The sequence below is a fragment of the Nycticebus coucang genome, chromosome 16 (assembly GCF_027406575.1).
Source record: "Nycticebus coucang isolate mNycCou1 chromosome 16, mNycCou1.pri, whole genome shotgun sequence".
NCBI classification, from domain to species: domain Eukaryota; kingdom Metazoa; phylum Chordata; class Mammalia; order Primates; family Lorisidae; genus Nycticebus; species Nycticebus coucang.
In genome coordinates, this window is record NC_069795.1 from 20,226,553 (window position 1) to 20,249,395 (window position 22,843).

The window sequence follows — 22,843 nt, forward strand, 5'->3', positions numbered from 1 at the left end:
GCAGGTATACTTGAAATTCAATGATAAATATCACAATAATAAATACAGTCAATCAAGTTATATGGGCTAAAACATCAACCAAAAAGGGGACCCTTAATACCGGCCATTACAAAAGCAAGTAAAATGTGTTGCTGTCATGGTAAAATTAAATATACATTGAATAAAGACCTTAGAGCTATACACATGGTTCTAGGCTGATATTTGGAAAATAACCTAATTTTATTGCTGTTCCCTAGTCTCAGAAGACATTAATATATCATCCATAACAGTTGAGTGAAAGTGAATAAAAAACAGATAAGAAAAATATTATTTTCTTTTAGCATAAGAGGAATAGTTTATCTAAGAATTACTTCTCTATAGATGATTGAGATTTCATCAGCATTAAACTAACCTATATTAATGATTTTCCATTTGTGTAAGGTATTATAAGAATAAATTTAATTAAAAATCCTAGAAAATAAAAGTTCAGTGCAAGTAAAAAGCTGTTGTTTGTTTGCTTCTAAGTAGGTGAGATATGAAAAATTAAATAAGAATGATTAAATATTGCCTGAATGAGAATTAATTTGCATAAATTAATTTACGTGCATGCATTATTTTACCTACTATCCTATTATATAGTCCTAAGTATTTATAAATACGATTAAGAAGTTCCATCTCTATATTACACAATCTCCTTTTACATAATGTAATGCTAAAATCAAACAAACCAAGGGCACAGAATGCATTATTGTAGTGCTAAAAATGTGTAGTAATTGCATGTATATGTGCATGTGAGGGGATGGTAAATATGTACATATGTTTTCTTTCCTCTCCAATTATCTGTTAGTATGTCTGAACTCTTGAGCTTCCCATTGCAGTACCAAATATTAATTTGGTGTCATAGGGCTCTTATCACTAGGGATTGAGCAAGTCTTCTCCCCAATTAGTAGAAGGCCCAGTTTCCCCAGTTCCCTGTTCCCTCCAGCATTCCAGAAAGAAGCTCAGTGGATGCAGCAGACGTTAGTGTTCACAGGATTCTAGTTTAAATCTTTCAAGGTTCAGGATTCACATTATACCTCCAGATCCAGCAGAGAGAACTCCGTGAAAACTTCAACAGAAGATTTGAAACTTTAGTTATATCACCTAGTAAAGCCCAGCCAAGCCAAACTATATCTTTCTATTCTGATTAAGTTCCATGGCTCTTTTCACCTATTTTGTCTAAGTTTGGCAACAGAAAAATGGAAAGGTGATCTAACACATGAAACTGCGCCAACTTGACCAGGTGTCTGGAGGCCAGGATTAAACAACAAGCTGGGTTACAACATAAACAGAGTAGGAAATATATCACATGAAGGAAAATAACTTTGGGTTAATTTCCTATAGTTTTTGAATCAGGATAAATGAAAGCAATAAACTGGGTGTCAAATATCAAAAGGAAATGAATAAAATAGAGGACAGTGATAAATATTGCTTAAATGTTAAGGTATAAGAAAAGAAAATTTCATATTCAGAAATAACTTTCCCTTAGCATAATGGATTTCAACAGAAAGCAAATGCATAGAAATTGAAAGAAGATCCATGAAAACTCAGCAAAATGCCCTTAAATCAATTATAACCTGCCCAGGAGTACAGCATTATATCAGCCCTGGACAGAGAGGCATGGGCGCTTGCGGCAGACTAATAACTTAGCTCTTAGATAAAACAAATATAAAAATATAGGTATTTAGTAAGAGAAGAAATTTCTTTCTACAAATGTTCTTTCTGCTTTACATTGGAAATAAAAGATTAATAGCTTATATTGAAGTAACATTATGTTATAGTTTAGCTTAACAGAACCTAACTTGCTTTTGATATTTTTGCAACCATACAGTTAAGTTGAAAGCATATTATTCCAGATTTATTGAAGTGTAATTGGCAAATAAGAATTATAAATATGAAGGTGTACCATGTGATGCTTTGATTTATATGTACATATTGTCATCACAATGAAATTAATTAACACATCTATCACCACACATAGATATCCTTGTGTGTGCATATGTATGTGTGTGCGTGGTGTGTGGTGGGGGTGGTTAGACACTTAAGATGTACTTTCTGTAAATTTTGAATAAGCAATACAGTATTAGTAATTATGGTCATCATTTGTACATTAGATCCTCAGAACAGATTCATCTCATGATTGAAAGTTTTTTTTTTTTTGAAAGAAAGAAATTTTTTTTTATTAAATCATAGCTGTGTACATTAATGCAATCATGGGGCACCATATACTGGTTTATTTGACATATTTTCATCACACTGGTAACATAGCTTTCCTGGCATTTTTTTTAGTTATTGTGTTAAGACATTTAAGTTTCACATATACCCTTGTAAGACGCACTGTAGGTGTGGTCTCACCAACAGAAAATATTTTTTTTTTTTTTTTTTTTATTGTTGGGGATTCATTGAGGGTACAATAAGCCAGGTTACACTGATTGCAATTGTTAGGTAAAGTCCCTCTTGCAATCATGTCTTGCCCCCATAAAGTGTGACACACACCAAGGCCCCACCCACTTCCCTCCTTCCCTCTTTCTGTTTCCCCCCCGCATAACCATAATTGTCATTAATTGTCCTCATATCAAACTTGAGTACATAGGATTCATGCTTCTCCATTCTTGTGATGCTTTACTAAGAATAATGTCTTCCACGTCCATCCAGGTTAATACGAAGGATGTAAAGTCTCCATTTTTTTTAATGGCTGAATAGTATTCCATGGTATACATATACCACAGCTTGTTAAACCATTCCTGGGTTGGTGGGCATTTAGGCTGTTTCCAAATTTTGGCGATTGTAAATTGAGCTGCAATAAACAGTCTAGTACAAGTGCCCTTATGATAAAAGGATTTCTTTCCTTCTGGGTAGATGCCCAGTAATGGGATTGCAGGATCAAATGGGAGGTCTAGCTTGAGTGCTTTGAGGTTTCTCCATATTTCCTTCCAGAAAGGTTGTACTAGTTTGCAGTCCCACCAGCAGTGTAAAAGTGTTCCCTTCTCTCCACATCCACGCCAGCATCTGCAGTTTTGAGATTTTGTGATGTGGGCCATTCTCACTGGGGTTAGATGATATCTCAGGGTTGTTTTGATTTGCATTTCTCTAATATATAGAGATGATGAACATTTTTTCATGTGTTTGTTAGCCATTCGTCTGTCGTCTTTAGAGAAAGTTCTATTCATGTCTCTTGCCCATTGATATATGGGATTGTTGGCTTTTTTCATGTGGATTAATTTGAGTTCTCTATAGATCCTACTTATCAAGCTTTTGTCTGACTGAAAATATGCAAATATCCTTTCCCATTGTGTAGGTTGTCTCTTTGCTTTGGTTATTCTCTCCTTAGTTGTACAGAAGCTTTTCAGTTGTTGCAATTGCCATGGCAGTCTTCTTCATGAAGTCTTTCCCCAGGACAATATCTTCCAGTGTTTTTCCTATGCTTTCTTGGAGGATTTTTTTTGTTTCATGCCTTAAGTTTAAGTCCTTTATCCATCTTGAATCAATTTTTGTGAGTGGGGAAAGGTGTGGGTCCAGTTTCAGTCTTTTACATGTAGACATCCAGTTCTCCCAACACCATTTATTGAATAGGGAGTCTTTCCCCCAAGGTAAGTTCTTGTTTGGTTTATCAAAGATTAGGTGGTTGTAAAATGTTAGTTTCATTTCTTGGTTTTCAATTTGATTCCAAGTGTCTATGTCTCTGTTTTTGTGCCAGTACCATGCTGTCTTGAGCACTATGGCTTTGTAGTACAGACTAAAATCTGGTATGCTGATGCCCCCAGCTTTATTTTTGTTACAGAGAACTGCCTTAGCTATACAGGTTTTTTTCCGGTTCCATACAAAACGCAGAATCATTTTTTCCAAATCTTGAAAGTATGATGTTGGTAATTTGATAGGAATGGCATTGAATAGGTAGATTGCTTCACTCCAGAATTCTATCAAACCTTCAAGGAAGAGCTTATTCCTGTACTGCAGAAATTATTCCAAAAAACTGAGGAAGAAGGAATCTTCCCCAACACATTCTATGAAGTAAACATCACCCTGATACCAAAACCAGGAAAAGACCCAAACAAAAAGGAGAATTTCAGACCAATCTCACTCATGAATATAGATGGAAAAATTCTCAACAAAATCCTAGCCAATAGATTACAGCTTATCATCAAAAAAGTCATTCATCATGACCAAGTAGGCTTCATCCCAGGGATGCAAGGCTGGTTTAACATACGCAAGTCTATAAACGTTATCCACCATATTAACAGAGGCAAAAATAAAGATCACACGATCCTCTCAATAGATGCAGAAAAAGCATTTGATAAAATCCAGCATCCTTTTCTAATTAGAACACTGAAGAGTATAGGCATAGGTGGCACATTTCTAAAACTGATTGAAGCTATCTATGACAAACCCACAGCCAATATTTTACTGAATGGAGTAAAACTGAAAGCTTTTCCTCTTAGAACTGGAACCAGACAAGGTTGTCCTCTGTCACCTTTACTATTCAACGTAGTGCTGGAAGTTCTAGCCAATACAATTAGGCAAGACAAGGAAATAAAGGGAATCCAAATGGGAGCAGAGGAGGTCAAACTCTCCCTCTTTGCTGACGACATGATCTTATACTTAGAGAACCCCAAAGACTCAACCACAAGACTCCTGGAAGTCATCAAAAAATACAGTAATGTTTCAGGATATAAAATCAATGTCCACAAGTCATTAGCCTTTGTGTACACCAATAACAGTCAACATGAGAAGATAATTAAGGACCCAACTCCCTTCACCATAGTCTCAAAGAAAATGAAATACCTAGGAATATACCTAACGAAGGAGGTGAAGGACCTCTATAAAGAAAACTATGAAATCCTCAGAAAGGAAATAGCAGAGGATATTAACAAATGGAAGAACATACCATGCTCATGGATGGGAAGAATCAACATTGTTAAAATGTCTATACTTCCCAAAGCAATCTACCTATTCAATGCCATTCCTATCAAAGTACCTACATCGTACTTTCAAGATTTGGAAAAAATGATTCTGCGTTTGTATGGAACGGGAAAAAACCCCGTATAGCTAAGGCAGTTCTTAGTAACAAAAATAAAGCTGGGGGCATCAGCATACCAGATTTTAGTCTGTACTACAAAGCCATAGTGCTCAAGACAGCATGGTACTGGCACAAAAACAGAGACATAGACACTTGGAATCGAATTGAACACCAAGAAATGAAACTAACATCTTACAACCACCTAATCTTTGATAAACCAAACAAGAACTTACCTTGGGGGAAAGACTCCCTATTCAATAAATGGTGTTGGGAGAACTGGATGTCTACATGTAAAAGACTGAAACTGGACCCACACCTTTCCCCACTCACAAAAATTGATTCAAGATGGATAAAGGACTTAAATTTAAGGCATGAAACAATAAAAATCCTCCAAGAAAGCATAGGAAAAACACTGGAAGATATTGGCCTGGGGGAAGACTTCTTGAAGAAGACTGCCATGGCAATTGCAACAACAACAAAAATAAACAAATGGGACTTCATTAAACTGAAAAGCTTCTGTACAGCTAAGGACACAATAACCAAAGCAAAGAGACAACCTACACAATGGGAAAGGATATTTGCATATTTTCAATCAGACAAAAGCTTGATAACCAGAATCTATAGAGAACTCAAATTAATCCACATGAAAAAAGCCAAAAATCCCTTATATCAATGGGCAAGAGACATGAATAGAACTTTCTCTAAAGATGACAGATGAATGGCTAACAAACACATGAAAAAATGTTCATCATCTCTATATATTAGAGAAATGCAAATCAAAACAACCCTGAGATATCATCTAACCCCAGTGAGAATGGCCCACATCACAAAATCTCAAAACTGCAGATGCTGGCGTGGATGTGGAGAGAAGGGAACACTTTTACACTGCTGGTGGGACTGCAAACTAGTACAACCTTTCTGGAAGGAAGTATGGATAAACCTCAAAGCACTCAAGCTAGACCTCCCATTCGATCCTGCAATCCCATTACTGGGCATCTACCCAGAAGGAAAAAAATCCTTTTATCATAAGGACACTTGTACTAGACTGTTTATTGCAGCTCCATTTACCATTGCCAAAATGTGGAAACAGCCTAAATGCCCACCAACCCAGGAATGGATTAACAAGCTGTGGTATATGTATACCATGGAATACTATTCAGCTATTAAAAAAAATGGAGACTTTACATCCTTCGTATTAACCTGGATGGAAGTGGAAGACATTATTCTTAGTAAAGCATCAGAAGAACGGAGAAGCATGAATCCTATGTACTCAATCTTGATATGAGGACAATTAATGACAATTAAGTTTATGGGGGGGGGAAGCAGAAAGAGGGATGGAGGGAAGATGGTGGGGCCTTAGTGTGTGTCACACTTTATGGGGGCAAGACATGATTGCAAGAGGGACTTTACCTAACAATTGCAATCAGTGTAACTGGCTTATTGTACCCTCAATGAATCCCCAACAATAAAAAAAAAAAATTTTCATTTCAAATAAAATTCACTTATCAGGACTTGATTATGATATTTACAGAAAATAAGCTGATCTTGAAAAATACATAGCTTTCATGAACCCAATCACTTTATAACAAATATATTTGCACCAGAATGTTTATTGCAGCCCAATTCATAATTGCTAAGTCATGGAAGAAACTCAAGTGCCCATCGACCCTCAAATGGATTAATAAATTGTAGTATATGTACCACAATGGATATTGATATTGTGGTACATATACCACAGTTATGCAGCCTTAAAAAAGATGGAGACTTTACCCCTTTCATGTTTACTTGGATGGAGCTGGAACATACTCTTCTTAGCAAAGTGTCTCAAGAATGGAAGAAAAAGGATCCAATGTACTCAGCCCTACTATGAAACCAATTTATAAGCACCTACCCTTCCATATGAAAGCTGTAACCAACTACAGCCCAAGATGAGGGGAAAAAGGAGGGGAACGGGAAGGGAGGGGGAAGGATGGGTGGAGAGAGGCTAATTGGTGGGACCATACCTATGGTGCATTTTACAAGGGAGCATGTGAAATCTACTAAGTGTAGAGGATAAATGTCTTAACATAATAACTAAGAAAATGCAGTGAAGGCTATGTTAACCAGTTTGATAAAAGTATTTCAAATTGTATATAAAACCAACACATTGTGCCCCATGTACACAGCTATGATTTAATTTTAAAAATGGGGAAAAATTAGAACGCTTTTTACAACATCAAACTATATAAAACCACTCCTTTATAAGATATTCTTACCTGGAAACATTTTTAGCAGAGAATGAACTTTTAAGGAGAGAAGAGGAGAAATTTTTCCCTATCGGATACTGTTGGTGACCTGGCTATGACTGTCTAGGTTTAATTTGTGTGTATGCATACACTGGTTTTCTTATTTAAAGAATAGCCCCAGGATTCTGACCATAAGAGCAAGCTCCATGTGAACACAGGATAGAGTTTCTGAGGAGTTAAAGCCCCTTATGGCAAGTTCTTAATTATGAGAAAAGGATATTGATGGATAAATGCTCTGTCTTTCTCTCCTCTCAGTGGGACACCTGAAGCATGTTCCACAGAGTCTTCAAGCAATACTAAGTCCAGCTGAGCCCTGGTTGTCTGAGAAATTTGTTTTTTAACATACCCTGTATTGTCTTTCTTTCCTTTTTTGCTTTCTTTCATTCTCACCTGTCTCAATTCTTCCTAGGGTCACACATGGACTAAATCAATCTAAGGATTGTCTTTGGAAGAATCTTACCAGAAATATTCTCATGATAGATTGATTTAAAAACTTAAAATGCAAGTGTTTAGATATTGACCCCTGAGGTTTGAAGGGAAAACAATTATATAGATTCCTTTTCTCTACCCAAGTCGCGAGCCAATGATAAAATGAGACAAAAACCATCAGGAAAGGAAGGCCAAAATACATTATTATTACTGAAGCTGCTGATATTACAGAATTTGCCATATTTTGCCATAATGTGCTCTCATGTATAAGGCATACCAACATTTTGGCCCAGCCTTTCACAAAAAGAATTCTTTAGATTAAAATTTTTTTTTTATTAAATCATAGCTGTGTACATTGATATGATCATGGGGCATCATACACTAGTTTCATAGACCGTTTGACACATTTTTTTCACAATGGTTAACACAGCCTTCCTGGCATTTTCTTAATTATTGTGCTAAGACATTTACATTCCACATTTACTAAGTTTGGCTGTTCCTTTCTTATTTTGCACTTCAATTCCTAATAGGCCACCATCTAATGCTCATACACAGACCAAAGGTTGAGGACCACAGCTCTAATAATGACTCACACAAGGACTGGTTGATGACTCATACTTTATCATAATCTGAAAAAGAAAAAAAAAACTTGGATAAAAATTTTGATAGAATTGTTTACTGAATCTTTGTTAACACAAAAAATTTCTAAATGTACATGTAGATTAGTCTTCATTTCTCAATTTGTCTGGATCTAAGTTTCTTTATCTATATCATTAAGTATGATATCATATGACAGACCGTCTTTCCAATCTAACAGGTCATGATGCTATTGCAGTCGTCAAATTTCTGGATGTTCTTTTATTTATTTATTTACCTATTTATTTATTTATTTTGAGACAGAGTTTCACTTTGTTGTCCTCGATAGAGTGCCATGGTGTCACAGCTTACAACAACCTCAACCTCTTGGGCTCAAGCGATCTCTTGCCTCTGCCTCCCAAGTAGCTGGGACCACAGGCGCCTGCCACAGTGCCCAGCTATTTTTAGAGATGAGGTAGTGCTATGGCTCAGACTGGTCTTAAATCTCTAACCTCGGGCAATCCACCCACCTCATCCTCCCAGAGTGCTACAATGGATGTTCTTCTTAAAGGAGTTAGTTACCTGTTTGTAAAATGAGTATAGTTTCTTTGTTGTTGCTGTTAATAGGCTTTATGTTTTAGAATGATTTTAGGTTCACAACACTGAGTGGAAGGCACAGAGATTTCCCCCTGTACTCCCTGTCCTCATGCACGCGGAAACTTCCCCATAATTTATTTTCCCCATCAGGATGCTACATTAGCTGTAATTGGTAAATCTACTGGATAGATAGGCTTATTCCAACTTAGCATGCATTTAAGTTTATTTCATGTCCTTTTGTGATTTGACAGCTCGCTTCTTTTTAGCTCTGGATGTGCCACAGTTTATTTATCCATTCATCTACAGAAAAACATCTAGGTTGCTTCCAAGTTTTGCCACTATGAATAAAGGTGCTATAAATGTCTGTCCACTGTTTTTTTCTGTGGACATAAGTTCATAATTTTGGCTATTTTGAGAAAATCCTAAAATATGCGATTGCTAAATCATGTAGTAAGGGTGTTTAGTGCTTTAAGAAACAAACACAATTTTCTCCAAAGTGATTGTACACTTTTGCATTTCCACCAGGAATAAAGGCTAGTCCCTACTGTTCTGCCTTTTCTCCAGTGTTTGGTATAACCAGTGCTTGCATTTTGGCTGTTCTACAATGCTGTAGTGGTATCTCGTTATTGTTTAAATTTGCATTCCCATGATGGTCTATGATGTGGAAGATTTTTATATGCTTATCTGCCATTCATTTATATTCTCTGGTAAAGTGCGAAGTTTCTTGGCCCATTTTAAAGCAAGTTTTTTATTGTTGAGCTTTTAAGAGGTTTTTTAAATAGTATATATTTTGGACAATATCCCTTTATTAGGTACATCCTTTAAAACATTTTCTCCTAGTCTGGGGCTTGTCTTTCCATGCTGCTGATGGTGTCTTTTGGGGAGCACAAATTTGTAATTTTAATGAAGTCCAGCTTATCAATTTTTTGTTAAGTGTATTATGTCATTGGTGTTGTATATTCAAAATCAACAAACTTAAGGTCATCTAAATTTTCTCCCAAGTTATGTTCTAGGAGTTTCAATATTTTGCATTTTATATTTAGTACAAGTTACATTTCGAGTTCATTTTTTGTGAAGGACGTAACATCTCTGTTTAGATTCATATTTTTGCAAGCTGATGTTGTGTTTTTCTTTTTATCACCATTTATTAAATGGAACTTTGTTAAATTGTGTTTTTCTGCCCCATTCATTTCTCTTTGGGTACTTATAGTGATTAGTTGTATTTTAATCACTTCCCAAAGAGTCATCACCCATTCATATCTTCAGTATATTCTCAGACGTATCCTCCATAATGAACAACACAATCCTCCACCACCAAAGTAAAATCACTCAGAAACTTTTGATCAAATTCTACCTTCCATAGTGGCAAAAGTATTAAAAATGTCCACTGGACTTTCAAAAAACTCAATAGCCAAAACTCTGTCGAGTTTATCATTACTCTCAATTAATGTGAATGGTTTAAATTGCCCTCTAAAGAGACACAGGTTGGCTGACTGGACACAAAAACTCAGGCCAGACATCTGCTGCATTCAAGGATCTCACCTTACCTTAAAAGATAAGCATAAACTCAGGGTAAAGGGATGGTCATCTATAATTCAGGCAATCAGAAAAAAACAGGTGTTGCGATTTTATTCGCAGATACAATAGGCTTTAAACTAACCAATGTAAGTAAAGACAATGATGGTCACTTCTTATTTGTTAAGGGCAACACTCAACATGATGAGATTTCAATTATCAACATCTATGCACCCAACCAGAATGTGCCTCAATTTATAAGAGAAACTCTAACTGATATGAGCAATTTTATTTCCCCAGCACCATAATTGTTAGAGACTTTAACACTCCTCTGGCAGTGTTGGATAGATCCTCAAAAAAGAAGCTAAGCAAAGAAATTTTAGAATTAAACTTAACCATTCAACATTTGCATCTAACAAACACCTATAGAACATTTCATCCTAACAAAACCAAATACAGATTCTTCTCATCAGTCCATGGATCATCCTCCAAAATTGATCACATCTTAGGTCACAAGTCTAACCTCAGAAAATTTAAAAGAATAGAAATCATTTCTTGTATTTTCTCGGACCACCACAGAATAAAAGTTGAACTCAGTAACAACAGGAATCTCCACATGCATACAAAAACATGGAAACTATATAACCTCATGCTGAATGATAGCTGGGTCATAGACGAGATTAAGAAGAAAATTACCAAATTTTTGGAACAAAACAATAATGAAGAACAAACGATCAGAACGTCTGGGATACAGCAAAGGCAGTCCCAAGAGGAAAATTTATAGTGTTGTAAGCCTTCCTCAAGAGAATGGAAAGAGAGGAAGTCAATAACTTAATGGGTCATCTCAAGCAACTGGAAAAGGAAGAACTTTCCAACCTTAAACCCAACAGAAGAAAAGAAATAACTAAAATTAGAGCAGAACATAATGAAATTGAAAACAAAAGAATCATACAACAGATCAACCAATCAAAGAATTGGTTTTTTAAAAAGGTCAAAAAAATTGATAAACCATTGGCTAACCTAACCAGAGTACAAGAGTAAAATCCCTAATTTCATCAAGCAGAAATGATAAAGGCCAAATAACAACGGACTCCTCAGAAATTCAGCAAATCCTTAATGAATACTACATAAAACTCTACTCTCAGAAGTATGAAAATCTGAAGGAAATAGATCAATACTTAGAAACATGCCGCCCTCCAGACTTAGCCAGAAATAAGTGGAAATGTTGAACAAGCCTATAACAAGCTCTGAAATAGCATCGACTATAAGAAATAAAAGAAAAGCCCCCCAAAAAGAAAAGCCCGGGACCAGATGGCTTCACATCAGAATTCTACCAAACCTTTAAAGAGGAACTAGTATCTATATTACTTAATCTTTTCCAAAATAGAAAAAGAAGGAATACTTTCCAACTCATTCTATGAAGCAAATATCACCCTGATACCCAAACCAGGAAGAGAGCCAACAAGAAAAGAAAATTATAGACCAATATCTCTAATGAATATTGATGCAAAACTATTCAATAAGATCCTAGCAAACAGAATCCATCAACACTCAAACAAATTATACACCACGATCAGGTGGGTTTCATCCCAGAGTCCCAAGGATGGTTCAATATACCTAAATCCATAAATATAATACATCACATAAACAAATTAAAAAACAAAGACCATATGATTCTCTCAATTGATGCAGAAAAAGCTTTTGACAATATCCAGCATCCTTTCTTGATCAGAACACTTAAGAAAATAGGTATAGAAGGAACATTTCTTGAACTGATAGAGGCCATCTACAGCATACCCTCAGCCAATATCATAATGAATAGAGTAAAATTGAAATCATTTCCACTCAGATCAGGAACCAGGCAAGGATGCCCACTGTCTCCACTGCTTTTTAACATTAAGTCTTAGCCACTGCAATCAGGCAAGAGAAGGCAATCAAGGGGATCCAAATAGGACCAGAGGAGATCAAATTGTCACTCTTCGCAGATGATATGATTATATATATCTGGAAAACCCCAGGGAATCAACTACAAAATTCCTAGAAGTGATCAAGGAATAAAGTAACATCTCAGGATACAAAATTAACACTCATAAATCTGTAGCCTTTATATACATCAACAATAGTCAAAGGAAAAAAGAATCAAAGATTCTATTTCCTTTACAATAGTGCCAAAGAAGATGAAAATCTGGGAGTGTATCTAACTAAGGATGCGAAAGATCTTTATAAAGAGAACTATGAAACTCTGAGAAAAGAAATAGCTGAAGATGTTAACAAATGGAAAAATATACCATGCTCATGGCTGGGAAGAATCAACATTGTTAAAATGTCCATACTACTAAAGCAATTTACAGATTTAACACGATCCCTATTAAAGCACCTCTCTTATATATTAAAGACCTGGAAAAATTAGTACTTCATTTTATATGGAAAAAGAAAAAACCTCGAATAGCCAAAACCTTACTCAGAAATAAAAGCAAATCAGGAGAATCACGCTTCCAGACTTCAAACTATATTATAAATCGATAGTGATCAAAATAGCATGGTACTGGCACAAAAATAGAGAGGTAGATATATGGAACAGAATTGAAGACCAAGAGGTGAACCCAGACACTTATCATCATTTGATTTTGATAAGTCTATTAAAAATACATTTGGAGAAAGATTCCCTATTCAATAAATGGTGCTGGATTAATTGGATGGCAATTTGTAGAAGACTGAAAGTGGACCCACACCTTTCTCCTCTAACAAAAATTGACTCTCACTGGTTAAAGGACTTAAGACATGAAACTATAAATATTCTTAGAGAGAGTGCAGAGGAAACACTTGAGAAAATTGGCCTGGGAGAATACTTCATGAGGACGACACCCAGGCAATTGAAGCAACATCAAAAATACATTACTGGGATCTGATCAAATTAAAAAGCTTCTGCACTGCCAAGAACACACTAAGTAAAGCAAACAGCCCTCAGAATGGGAGAGGATTTTTGCAAGTTATACTACCAACAAAGGTCTAATAACCAGAATCCACAGAAAACTCAAACTTATAACTAAGCAAAAAACAAGTGATCCCATTTTATTGTGGGCAAGAGACATGAACAGAAGCTTCTTTGAAGAAGACAGGCACATGGCCTACAGACACATGAAAAAATGCTCATCGTCTTTAAACATCAGAGAAATGCAAACAAAAACTACTCTGAGATACCATCTAACTCTAGTAAGAGTAGCCCACATCACAAAATCCCAAAACAACCGATGTTGGCATGGATGTGGAGAAAAGGGAACATTTCTGCCCTGCTGGTGGGAATGCAAGCTACTACGTTCCTTTTGGAAGGAAGTTTGGAGAACACTCAGGGATCTAAATGTAGACCTGCTGTTTGATCCTGCAATTCCTCTTCTAGATGTATATCCAAAGGACCAAAAATCATTTGGCAATAAAGATATTTGAACCAGATTGTTCATCGCAGCTTAATTCGTAATTTCCAAGTCATGGAAGAAGCCCAAGTGCCCATCGACCCACGAATGGATTAATAAATTGTGTTATATGTATACCATGGAATACTATGCAGCAATAAAAAAATGGAGACTTTACCTCCTTTATGTTTACATGGATGGAGCTGGAAAATATTCTTCTTAGTAAAGTATCTCAGGAATGGAAAAAAAAGTATCCAATGTACTCAGTACTACTGTGAAACCAATTTATAATAAATCACACTTACATATGGAAAATGAAACACAACTTTAGGCTATGATGAAGGAGGGAAGGGAGGGGGAGTTATGGGAAGGGGGTGGGAGGGATAGTAGGGGATAATAGGGGGACCACAACTATGGAGCACATTGCAAGTACAAGTTGGTTCTATCGTGTGTAGAACCCAAATGTCCTAATGCTATAATTGGGTAAATGTGCTGATTAGTATGATGAACGCACTCCAATTTGTACAAATAATCAACACACTGAAATGGGCATACATGTATGTATGATCTATGCACAAAAGACTTAATAAAAAATAAAAAAAGAACACATGCAGATAATAAATACACATAAATAAAAGAAAAGAAAAATGTAATGAATGGCATGGTATACTCTATACTCTCAATATATATTATTTATGATTAATAACTGAATCTTGAAGAGATAATTATTAGTCTGTGTGTGGTAGAAGGTGGAGTTACAGAAATATAACTCAGTGCTCACTAGAAAGATTTGCAAAGATGCTTAAAAACAACTAGCCCACTTATTTTCTTGAAAAATGTAGATGACAACATAAAATTATTTTATTTTCTTACATTGACTTATAATGTTCTGCTATGTATTAAAAAACGTGATAAAGATATTTCCAGTGTGTATAGATTAACATAAATAATAACTAGTTTTCCTCTTATTGCTTAATAAATAACTTATAGGTTATTGAGAAACTTTAGGAAATTTCATATTCCAATAAAGTTTAAACAATTGAGACATCGACAAATAATTCTATGAAAAAGCTTCACCATTTATAGAATCGTCAAAATAAGATCGTAGCATTATTGTATACCCAAACTATTTTTTCTTCTTTTAGAGTTCAAAATACCACAGAATAAACTAGTGAAGTACATTGGAAAATGACATAATTATAAGGGTAAGTAGTGAAGAATAAGAAGAACTAAGTGATGAGTTTTGAAGCTTAGGTCCTCACAAACCTATGCTCCTGGGTATGATCATTCTGAGAGGATAGATTTCTGCTATGGGAAAGTATCACTGGGAATATTACTCTGCAGTTTAGAACTGGTTTCTTTATTTGCCATTTGTTATATAACAGCCACTCAGGAATTGCCACCCATTTCACTTTATAAAAAAAAATTGTCTTTATTGATATCTTCATCACGTCATATTGTTTCAAAGGAGAATAAGTCTATATAGGTGTGCAGTGACTACTGGGGAAATATTTAGTTAGAACCTTTCAGGTATTTAAAAAATTCCTGTGGTTTATGTATTTCCTAAATTATTTTGCTTAGAAAAGCTACCTTTTTCTGTACTGCATCTCAGAGAACAAAGGGTCTAATGTAGATTCTAAAGCGAAATAAAAATTGAGATTTTATGTGTCTTAAGTATTCTGTGTTACTCTGCAGTTTCCATAGAGATAACTTCTACCTTTAGTTTCAAGCCCTAGGTAAGAAAATGGAAGGTATACAGTGTTTTAAAGATTAATCAGGACAAAAATTTCTTTTGGTATTGTGCTTGCGGGAAATGAGAAATGGAAAGCTAAGTTGATGGGCCATTTGAGACTAGATTCCAATAGCTAAGATCATACTTGCTTTTAACCAGTTATAACCTAAGAATATGGGGAAGGGGGAGAGGGAGGGGAGGGAGGGGGGAGGATGGGCAGAGGAAGGGTGATTGGTGGGATTACACCTGTGGTGCATCTTACAAGAGTAGATGTGAAATTTAGTAAATGTAGAATATAATTGTCTCAACACAATAACTAAGAAAATGCCAGGAAGGCTATGTTAACCAGTGTGATGAAAATGTGTCAAACTGTTTATAAAACCAGAGTATGGTGCCCCATGATCGCGTTAATGTACACAGCTATGATTTAACATTGATAAAAAAAATAAAATAAGCAACAAGACAGCAATCCCTTTGGTTAACTCTCTGTCCCTCTTTCACTCTGGGGTTTATTTGCTCTGTTTCTCTCTGACTCCCTTCCCCTTGCCCCCCTTCTTTCTCTCTTCCCCAAATACTTTATTAATATGCTAACTTAAACTCTTCTTCAAGTTCTTACCATAAAACTCATGGGTTAGTGGAGAAAAAGAAGAAGGGACACGTTTTTATACTCCTACAAAGAACTAAAAGCACCTTGCATGGAAAGAAATGCTGTCCAATGGTTATTGATTCTTTTATTTTATAATCTAATTTTACATAAAGAAAGTCCAAGACTGATCTTTTCTTATTAGATGAAATCATAGTGGTTTTTCTACAAGGCATGATTTATTTGATAAGGAGTTACATTCAGCTATTCTTTTAAAGAGAAATCACTAGCTATAAATTACACAGTTTATCATAATTTATCAGCAAAAAGTTTATTGTCTTCTTAATCACAGTATGCAATGCATATTTTAGAATCTACTTTTTAAAATTAAAAACTATAATATCTTTTTCAAGAATGTGCTCATTGAATCACTTTATATGGAATAATTGAAATTTGATCTGTAGAATTAGACTACAATAGCAAAACATCAATGCTGTTTTTTTTTATTCTAGGTAGATTCAAGTGAATGCAAACCCCTCCTCCCCAAAACAAACAAACAAACAAAAATTTTATCATGGTTCAGTGTTTTTCCCTGAAGGCCAATTTTCAAATATATTTGTGAATATGATTTTATCGTACAGTTCTTATGAGATGAAGACATAAATATTGCATTAAAATCTCTTGTTGCAACTAGTATCTTTATGCTCCCCTTCTATTTGTATGTGCTCTTTTCAAGCGTGTCTGGATTGACCTTCCTGAATGAGAGGACAGCATTTATATTTTTTATCAAGATTATTAATTAACCTCTCAAATCATTAGCATAATCTATGTTCTCCATTCTCTCTGTAAGTGGATATCACTTGCTATGTGCCCTTTCACTGATTAAATGACAAATATTTCTCAGTTTGCTTACCTAATTTTATTTTAGCTTTTGGTCCCAGTGAAAATAGCTTGTCTTATGAATTTGAACAGTTGAATACAAACTTATTTATAAAATCTTTAGCTGGAATCACCAAGGCAATTAACACGAACCGTGTCTTGATAGAAAACTGTAAAAATAAAAATGATTCCCAAAACTGTTTCGAGAAATAGAAAATTATGACATTCCAGTGCTTCTAAAAGACTCCTGAGAACCCGTGTGTTACTATTACTTTGTTTATTCTCAAAAACCTAGTTTTTACCAAAAGCATGCAAAAGATAGAACTTTATTTTATTAGAGATCAATGACAATGTTAATCAATTTTCCTTATAAAGAGAAAAGGAATTACCAAGTATTTGAAGGCATGTGTCTAACCAACCCTGATCTTTGACTCTGTGTATATATCATAAAATATCTCTAAATATCTATTTATATTTTCATATAAAATATAAATATATATTCATGCATAAATATATAACATTTATGTATATACAAATTGTATATTTATTTAATGTAGTCAAAATCAGAATTTAGCCCCTATGACACACATTAACACACTGAAGTATGCATTTGTGTGTGTATGACTTCAGTAAGAAATAGACAAAAATAATGCTTCCATTACAAAACCACATTGGTAGTTTTGCACTGGGTCAGCATACTTAATCTGGAACTAAGCTTCCCAGATTCCCTTTCTGTTATGGTTCTGAGTTAAAGTTAACTAAGGACATGTTTCATCAAACTTGGAAGTTAGAAATGAAGTAGAACCCCCTTGCTTTCTTAAGGTTTCCTGATTAACCGAGGAGAGCACCAGATGTGGACAAGCTAGCAGGGTCTAATGTGGCCTGGTTTCCAAACATTAGTTGCCAAGCTGCTCCTCCCACTTTCCAACTGATTTGCAGAGATCTCAAGCCCATCAAGAAACATAGAACTAACAGCTCTCCAGAGCTCCACTTTCTGGCCCCACTGTGAATTTTTTTGGTATATTTTAATAATCTATTTATTTATCCCTCCACAGAATTATCCCCCTCCCCCACAGCAAGGAGATTATTTAGAGTGGGTCACAACTGGGGCCTGGAATCTGCAGTCTAAGGTGCCTTATTCACTCTTTTTATGGCCTAGATGGGGGTATGGTTTAGGCAGAACTGGGGTCTCTTCTGGAGAAAGAAGGAGGACTTGGGCATGCCCATGAAAGTGGCCACATCCTGGAAGGTTGATTGGCAGGCTGGAAGACAAAATTCTCCCAGTAAAGGCAATTTTGCCTCAATAGAAGGCTGGTAATTGGTAGAGAGTGTTACAGTGGTGGACTTATTTGACCCAAAGGCTCTGACTTGTCTCCAGACCTCAGTGCTTTAAGAGGGCTAATTAGTGATCTCCCTCTGAAATGCCAGCTGCCCTTTCTGGACCCTCTCTTCCCATCTCCTTTTAGTATGGATGACTTATTTCCTACAACCCCTTGTTTGAGAATATTCATGATGTTTTTACCTTCCCGACACATGCACTTTCAGAGAATGAAGGCAGGAGCTATCTAACAGCCTTGTAAGCTGATATCTAACAGCTTTCCACATGGATGGCAAAAAGTCTGCTCCTGTAACATAAATTCCTGAGGAAACTCTGGAAAATATACCAGTAGAATCATCTCTTTTATTCCAAGTACTAATAGAATTCAAGTAAATTATTCTGTATCCTATATTTAAAAAACAATCAGAGTTTACGGCAAGAATTACCAAATAACTTTACCATAACGACGTGATAATCACGGTTTTTACAAGAAAAGGCAACACCAAGTCTCATTGATTTTTTGTCACCTATTAGTATGCATTGAACAATTTCTCTGTAATTACCATGATATTAGATGCCCCACTACAAGGAAAAGGGTGAAAAAAACTGCTTACTTTAGAAAAAGTATGTTTGTATAGCTTACAGCTATTTACAATAGCAGTTTTGTAGGATCTAAAGTGATAGAGCTTGTATGTATGCTTGACTAAAATTCTAGAAAATCATGGTAAATAACATATTTTAAAAATCAGGAATATCCTCAAAAAATGAAAACTTCATTTTTGTGGCTTGTAATTTCTAAAAAATAGTATTTTAATCTATGATTACGCAATAGTTCCTTAGATGGCTCCTGCCATGTCACCACAGAGATTGTAATTTATGGAATAATATTTTCTTGCCCATGTGAATTAATAATAGATGTAATTACCACCTTTATGAAACATATGTAAGAATATTTAAGCTTTCAAAAGCATTTAAAAGAATTACTCTTATCATTTTTATAGGTGAGAGAAAGTTTAAACTCAACCTCTAATGTGGGCATAATAATGCTTAAAGTAATTTTCTGTGTGTTCTGGGGGGAAGGTGACATACAAGTTAGAGGCGTGTTGTCTCTGTTATTTTTCTTTGATGGATATATTTCTATTTTTTCTGTATCTCTAGGAAATAAATGACATCCTCACAAATTGATCAAATATTTTCTTTATTTAAGGATTTTTTGTGGGTAAAATGAAGACAGTGGAACTTTCACTTGAGGGATTACCCTCATTTCAGGTGGGGCTTTTATAATAAGGAAAAAAGTGACATGCAGAAAGTTATTTAGATTTATACAAAGCTAAGGTTCATCGACACACTGAAAATTTCCTTCCTGTATAACATGTGCTGGATAAAATAAGATTAAGTCTACTATAAGTTCTTTTCTTTACATGTCGTGTACCATATGTGAAACCTATCTCATTTCAAAAAAAACATAAAAGCAACCACTCAGTCACTAGCTATGACTGAGATCTAGAGAACACTAGGTGTTTTCTAAGACAGTTGCCCTGAATTTTTAGGACCAGTATTGCCTCACAGCAGATCAGATGAATCAGATCCACTGGGAGTGGGGCCCAGTCATCTACATTTTAACAAATCTTCTAAGTGATGCTGATCATGCTGAAATTTTAGTAGCCTGAAAATATTTGCAGAAAGAGTAATTTTAGATATTAATTTTTTTATTTTTATTTGTATCATCTAATTTATCAATTTATTACCTTTTAATCAAAACTTTTTTATTAATATTAAATCATATTAATGCAATCATGGGGCACCATACACTGGTTTTATAGACCGTTTGACACATTTTCATCACACTGGTTAACATAGCCTTCCTGGAATTTTCTTAGTTATTGTGTCAAGACATTTACATTCTACATTTACTAAGTTTCACATGTACCCTTGTGAGATGCACCACAGGTGTAATCCCACCAATCACCCTCCCTCCACCCCCCTCCCCCCTCCCTCTCCTCCCTCTCCCCCTTCCCCCTGTTCTTAGGTTATAACTGGGTTATAGCTTTCATGTGAAAGCCATACATTAGTTTCATAGTAGGGCTGAGTACATTGGATACTTTTTCTTCCATTCTTGAGATACTTTACTAAGAAGAATATGTTCCAGCTCCATCCATGTAAACATGAAAGAGGTAAAGTCTCCATCTTTCTTTAAGGCTGCCTAATATTCCATGGTGTACATGTACCACAATTTATTAATCCATTTGTGGATCGATGGGCACTTGGGATTTTTCCATGACTTAGCAATTATGAATTGGGCTGCAATAAACATTCTGGTACAAATATCTTTGTTATAATGTGATTTTTGGTCTTCTGGGTACATACCTAGTAGAGGAATTATAGGATTGAATGGCAGATCTATTTTTAGATCTCTAAGTGTTCTCCAAACATCTTTCCAAAAGGAATGTATTAATTTGCATTCCCACCAGCAGTGTAGAAGTGTTCCCTTTTCTCCACATCCACGCCAACATCTCTGGTCTTGGGATGTTGTGATATGGGCTAATCTTACTGGAGTTAGATGATATCTTAAAGTAGTTTTGATTTGCATTTTTCTGATGATTAAAGATGATGAGCATTTTTTCATATGTCTGTAGGCCGTGCGCCTGTCTTCTTCAGAGAAGATTCTTTTTTTTTTTTTTTTTTGCCACTCAATAGTTCTCTATTGAGGTAGCGAGTCACTGCTGTCTACCTCAGAGTGAATTTGTCAGATTTTCACTAGGGACTAGAGATGGTAAATTCTTAGCTTGTAAAGTCACGTGTGCCAGTTCAATTGTTGAGACAGAAAAGATATATATATATACACACACACATATGTACCTAGTATTATATATATTTATAAATACATATATGAAGAAATAATTAGTTCAGATGCTCAGTTTGGCTCTCTATGCCATCTCCAATATGGAATGACTCTTTTCAACCTGGAGAGGAAGAAAGGTCTGGCAGGTGGGCAGGACACTCACCAGTTCCTTCTCTGAGCAGAGTCCTGACATGAAAGAGTATCTCTATACACTGAATTAAATATAATGTTGCTATTGAACTATAGGAAATGCTTACATGGTGTATAGAATTGGAGTTGAATTTCTAAATTTTCCATACATGAAAGGGACACATACTGAACTTTCAAGAAATGTAAACCTTTTGAATATCATTGTGACTATTTGCATTGGTGAACTTTCTTCCAGAACGAAGTACTGTTTGTCCTTTACAGCCAAATTGCTTTATTGTATGTCCCTCTGGTAGGCTAAACGTCGATCCCTGAAGATATCCATGTCCTAATACTGGCAACATGGAACCTTCACCTTATATGGCCAAAGGGATTTTGACTACATTAAGAATCTTAAAGTAAAGAGATTATCCTGGATTCTCAGATAGACGTTAAGTAGAATCACCAGTGTATTTATGAGAGCAAATGAAGGGAGATTTCAAAAAGAAGGCAAAGTGAGGACGAAAGCAAATGCTAGTGAAGATGTCAGAAGGACCACAGGCTGAGTAAGATAAGACACAGAGTCATAGAAACTGAAAAAAATTAAAAAAGGGATGCTTCCCTCATTTCTCCAGAGAGAGCAAGACCCTTCAGGCATATTGATTTCAGCTCTGTAAAACCCATTTATGCATTTTGGCCTCCACAACTGCAAAATAATAAAACTACCATTTTAGAAATCAAGGACTTGACACTATTTTTCTTGCCCAGTTAAAGGAAAAATAACAATGATTAGAATGTTTGGTGAAAAACCTGTGGGAGAATTGTTTCATTAATCCTTATTTTTATCCTAAAAATATTTCTATGATTATACACTTTCTTTAATAATCCCCACTTTTTAAGCTACTTTGTATGTACCTAACTTAAATTTCAGTATACTTTATGTTGTGCAAACAGTTCACTTTGGATAGGCAGAAGAAAAACCTTGGTATGAAGGGTAAACAGGACCTGCTCTTTATTCAGCTCATGGTGGCTGGTGAGGTATATGGGAGGCTTGCCCTTGTCTAGCTTCTGGCAGCCGGGGAGCAGAGCTACATGGAAAGTCCACAGTCTACGCGCTGCCATACACCATGTGCCATCTGCTATCAATCTGTGTAAAGGGAAGGTCATGTATGCCTGTATATCTAGAACGAATGAGGAAACCTGCCAAACAGATACGACATAAGCATCATTGTACATAGTTATGGTTATCTAACAGCACAAGGAGCCTTCCATCCAATCCCACTTGTCTGGGGCTATGGATGGGAGAGCCCAGACAGTTTATCTTCCTATTATAAACAGGTTTGTATTGCTACAGAAGAGGGGGGAACAAACCTTGAAAAATAGCTGGTTGTCTCTGCCATTATAAAGACAGAGAAAGTACTAAACGTTATTCTGAGAGTGTGGTAACTGGCAACACCAAGCTTGCCACTTAGAGACAGCAGGTACAAATGTATACCGAGGGGAAGGGAAATTAGAA